The sequence below is a fragment of the Phyllobates terribilis genome, unplaced genomic scaffold, assembly GCF_046119375.1.
Source record: "Phyllobates terribilis strain yellow unplaced genomic scaffold, ASM4611937v1 Scaffold_11__3_contigs__length_659146591, whole genome shotgun sequence".
In the NCBI taxonomy this organism is placed as follows: Eukaryota; Metazoa; Chordata; class Amphibia; order Anura; family Dendrobatidae; genus Phyllobates; species Phyllobates terribilis.
The window spans coordinates 542,774,008-542,779,871 of NW_027362771.1; positions in this window are offsets into that span (position 1 = coordinate 542,774,008).

Below are 5,864 nucleotides of genomic sequence, written 5' to 3' on the forward strand. Positions count from 1 at the left end.
TGGATATTAGATAGCATTGGAGAAGGAAAGAAGACGAGAAGTGCAGTGACACTGGATAATAGATAGCATTGGCGAAGAAAAGAAGACGAGGAGTGCAGTGACACTAGATAATGGATAGCATTGGCGAAGAAAAGATGACGAGGAGTGCAGTGACACTGGATAATAGATAGCATTGGAGAAGGAAAGAAGATGAGGATTGCAGTGACTCTGGATAATAGATAGCATTGGCGAAGAAAAGAAGACGAGGAGTGCAGTGACACTGGATAATAGATAGCATTGGAGAGGGGAAGAAAACAAGGAGTGCAGTGACACTGGATAATAAATAGCATTGGAGAAGGAAAGAAGATGAGGAGATGAGGAGTGCAGTGACACTGGATAATAGCTAGCATTGGAGATGGAAAGAAGACGAGGAGTGCAGTCACACTGGATAGATAGCATTGGAGAAGGAAGGAAGACGAGGAGTGCAGTGACACTGGATAATAGATAGCACTGGAGAAGGAAAGAAGACAAGGAGTGCAGTGACACTGGATAATAGCTAGCATTGGAGATGGAAAGAAGACGAGGAGTGCAGTGACACTGGATAGATAGCATTGGAGAAGGAATGAAGACGAGGAGTGCAGTGACACTGGATAATAGATAGCACTGGAGAAGGAAAGAAGACAAGGAGTGCAGTGACACTGGAAAATAAATAGCATTGGAGAAGGAAAGAAGACAAGGAGTGCAGTGACACTGGATAATAGATAGCATTGGAGAGGGAAAGAAGACGAGGAGTGCAGTGACACTGGATAAGTGATAGCATTGGAGAAGGAAAGAAGATGAGGAGTGCAGTGACACTGGATAATAAATAGCATTGGAGAAGGAAAGAAGATGAGGAGTGCAGTGACACTGGATAATAAATAGCATTGGAGAAGGAAAGAACATGAGGAGTGCAGTGACACTGGATAATAAATAGCATTGGAGAAGGAAAGAAGATGAGGAGTGCAGTGATACTGGATAATAGATAGCATTGGAGAGGGAAAGAAGACGAGGAGTGCAGTGACACTGGAAAATAGATAGCATTGGAGAAGGAAAGAAGACAAGGAGTGCAGTGACCCTGGATAATAGATAGCATTGGAGATGGAAAGAAGACGAGGAGTTCAGTGACACTGGATAGATAGCATTGGAGAAGGAAAGAAGACGAGGAGTGCTGTGACACTGGATAATAAATAGCATTGGGGAAGGAAAGAAGACAAGGAGTGCAGTGACACTGGATAATGGATAGCATTGGAGAAGGAAAGAAGACAAGGAGTGCAGTGACACTGGATAATAGATAGCATTGGAGAAGGAAAGAAGACGAGAAGTGCAGTGACACTGGATAAATGATAGCATTGGAGAAGGAAAGAAGATGAGGAGTGCAGTGACACTGGATAATAAATAGCATTGGAGAAGGAAAGAAGATGAGGAGTGCAGTGACACTGGATAATAGATAGCATTGGAGAAGGAAAAAAGACAAGGAGTGCAGTGACACTGGATAATAGATAGCATTGGAGAAGGAAAGTAGACAAGGAGTGCAGTGACACTGGATAATAGTTAGCATTGGAGAAGGAAAGAAGATGAGGAGTGCAATGACATTGGATAATAGATAGCATTGGAGAAGGAAAGAAGGACAAGGAGTGCTGTGACACTGGATAATAGATAGCATTAGAGAAGGAAAGAAGACAAGGAGTGCAGTGACACTGGATAATAGATAGCATTGGAAAAGAAAAGAAGACGAGGAGTGCAGTAAGACTGGATAATAGATAGCATTGGAGAGGGGAAGAAAACAAGGAGTGCAATGACTCTGGATAATAGATAGCATTGGAGAAGGAAAGAAAACGAGGAGTGCAGTGACACTGGATAATAGATAGCATTGGAGAAGGTAAGAAGACGAGGAGTGCAGTGACACTCGATAATAGATAGCATTGGCGAAGAAAAGAAGACGAGGAGCGCAGTGACACTGGATAATAGATAGCATTGGAGAAGGAAAGAAGATGAGGAGTGCAGTGACTCTGGATAATAGATAGCATTGGCGAAGAAACGAAGACTAGGAGTGCAGTGACACTGGATAATAGATAGCATTGTAGAGGGGAAGAAAACAAGGAGTGCAATGACACTGGATAAATGATAGCATTGGAGAAGGAAAGAAGATGAGGAGTACAATGACATTGGATAATAGATAGCATTGGAGAAGGAAAGAAGACAAGGAATGCAGTGACACTGGATAATAGATAGCATTGGAGAAGGAAAGAAGACGAGGAGTGCAGTGACACTGGATAATAGATAGCATTGGAAAAGGAAAGAAGACGAGGAGTGCAGTAAGAATGGATAATAGATAGCATTGCAGAGGGGAAGAAAACAAGGAGTGCAATGACTCTGTATAATAGATAGCATTGGAGAAGGAAAGAAGACGAGGAGTGCAGTGACACTGGATAATAGATAGCATTAGAGAAGGAAAGAAGACGAGGAGTGCAGTAAGACTGGATAATAGATAGCATTGGAGAGGGAAAGAAAGCAAGGAGTACAATGACTCTGGATAATAGATAGCATTGGCGAAGAAAAGAAGACGAGGAGTGCAGTGACACTGGATATTAGATAGCATTGGAGAAGGAAAGAAGACGAGGAGTGCAGTGACACTAGATAATGGATAGCATTGGCGAAGAAAAGAAGACGAGGAGTGCAGTGACACTGGATAATAGATAGCATTGGAGAAGGAAAGAAGATGAGGATTGCAGTGACTCTGGATAATAGATAGCATTGGCGAAGAAAAGAAGACGAGGAGTGCAGTGACACTGGATAATAGATAGCATTGGAGAGGGGAAGAAAACAAGGAGTGCAGTGACACTGGATAATAAATAGCATTGGAGAAGGAAAGAAGATGAGGAGATGAGGAGTGCAGTGACACTGGATAATAGCTAGCATTGGAGATGGAAAGAAGACGAGGAGTGCAGTGACACTGGATAGATAGCATTGGAGAAGGAAGGAAGACGAGGAGTGCAGTGACACTGGATAATAGATAGCACTGGATAAGGAAAGAAGACAAGGAGTGCAGTGACACTGGATAATAGCTAGCATTGGAGATGGAAAGAAGACGAGGAGTGCAGTGACACTGGATAGATAGCATTGGAGAAGGAATGAAGACGAGGAGTGCAGTGACACTGGATAATAGATAGCACTGGAGAAGGAAAGAAGACAAGGAGTGCAGTGACACTGGAAAATAAATAACATTGGAGAAGGAAAGAAGACAAGGAGTGCAGTGACACTGGATAATAGATAGCATTGGAGAGGGAAAGAAGACGAGGAGTGCAGTGACACTGGATAAGTGATAGCATTGAAGAAGGAAAGAAGATGAGGAGTGCAGTGACACTGGATAATAAATAGCATTGGAGAAGGAAAGAAGATGAGGAGTGCAGTGACACTGGATAATAAATAGCATTGGAGAAGGAAAGAAGATGAGGAGTGCAGTGATACTGGATAATAGATAGCATTGGAGAAGGAAAGAAGACGAGGAGTGCAGTGACACTGGATAGATAGCATTGGAGAAGGAAAGAAGACGAGGAGTGCAATGACACTGGAAAATAGGTAGCACTGGAGAAGTAAAGAAAACAAGGAGTGCAATGACTCTGGATAATAGATAGCATTGGAGAAGGAAAGAAAACGAGGAGTGCAGTGACACTGGATAATAGATAGCATTGGAGAAGGAAAGAAGACGAGGAGTGCAGTGACACTCGATAATAGATAGCATTGGCGAAGAAAAGAAGACGAGGAGCGCAGTGACACTAGATAATGGATAGCATTGGCGAAGAAAAGAAGACGAGGAGTGCAGTGACACTGGATAATAGATAGCATTGGAGAAGGAAAGAAGATGAGGAGTGCAGTGACTCTGGATAATAGATAGCATTGGCGAAGAAACGAAGACTAGGAGTGCAGTGACACTGGATAATAGATAGCATTGGAGAGGGGAAGAAAACAAGGAGTGCAATGACACTGGATAAATGATAGCATTGGAGAAGGAAAGAAGACAAGGAGTGCAGTGACACTGGAAAATAGATAGCATTGGAGAAGGAAAGAAGACAAGGAGTGCAGTGACACTGGATAATAGATAGCATTGGAGAAGGAAAGAAGACGAGGAGTGCAGTGACACTGGATAATAGATAGTATTAGAGAAGGAAAGAAGATGAGTGCAGTAAGACTGGATAATAGATAGCATTGGAGAGGGGAAGAAAACAAGGAGTGCAATGACTCTGGATAATAGATAGCATTGGCGAAGAAAAGAAGATGAGGAGTGCAGTGACACTGGATAATAAATAGCATTGGAGAAGGAAAGAAGATGAGGAGTGCAGTGATACTGGATAAGATAGCATTGGAGAAGGAAAGAAGACGAGGAGTGCAGTGACACTGGATAGATAGCATTGGAGAAGGAAAGAAGACGAGGAGTGCAATGACACTGGAAAATAGGTAGCATTGGAGAAGGAAAGAAGATGAGGAGTGCAGTGACACTGGTTAATAAATAGCATTGGAGAAGGAAAGAAGATGAGGAGTGCAGTGATACTGGATAATAGATAGCATTGGAGAAGGAAAGAAAACGAGGAGTGCAGTGACACTGGATAATAGATAGCATTGGAGAAGGAAAGAAGACGAGGAGTGCAGTGACACTCGATAATAGATAGCATTGGCGAAGAAAAGAAGACGAGGAGCGCAGTGACACTAGATAATGGATAGCATTGGCGAAGAAAAGAAGACGAGGAGTGCAGTGACACTGGATAATAGATAGCATTGGAGAAGGAAAGAAGATGAGGAGTGCAGTGACTCTGGATAATAGATAGCATTGGCGAAGAAACGAAGACTAGGAGTGCAGTGACACTGGATAATAGATAGCATTGGAGAGGGGAAGAAAACAAGGAGTGCAATGACACTGGATAAATGATAGCATTGGAGAAGGAAAGAAGACAAGGAGTGCAGTGACACTGGAAAATAGATAGCATTGGAGAAGGAAAGAAGACAAGGAGTGCAGTGACACTGGATAATAGATTGCATTGGAGAAGGAAAGAAGACGAGGAGTGCAGTGACACTGGATAATAGATGGTATTAGAGAAGGAAAGAAGATGAGTGCAGTAAGACTGGATAATAGATAGCATTGGAGAGGGGAAGAAAACAAGGAGTGCAATGACTCTGGATAATAGATAGCATTGGCGAAGAAAAGAAGACGAGGAGTGCAGTGACACTGGATAATAGATAGCATTGGAGATGGAAAGAAGACGAGGAGTTCAGTGACACTGGATAGATAGCATTGGAGAAGGAAAGAAGACGAGGAGTGCTGTGACACTGGATAATAAATAGCATTGGGGAAGGAAAGAAGACAAGGAGTGCAGTGACACTGGATAATGGATAGCATTGGAGAAGGAAAGAAGACAAGGAGTGCAGTGACACTGGATAATAGCTAGCATTAGAGAAGGAAAGAAGGCGAGAAGTGCAGTGACACTGGATAAATGATAGCATTGGAGAAGGAAAGAAGATGAGGAGTGCAGTGACACTGGATAATAAATAGCATTGGAGAAGGAAAGAAGATGAGGAGTGCAGTGACACTGGATAATAGATAGCATTGGAGAAGGAAAAAAGACAAGGAGTGCAGTGACACTGGATAATAGTTAGCATTGGAGAAGGAAAGTAGACAAGGAGTGCAGTGACACTGGATAATAGTTAGCATTGGAGAAGGAAAGAAGATGAGGAGTGCAATGACATTGGATAATAGATAGCATTGGAGAAGGAAAGAAGGACAAGGAGTGCTGTGACACTGGATAATAGATAGCATTAGAGAAGGAAAGAAGACAAGGGTGCAGTGACACTGG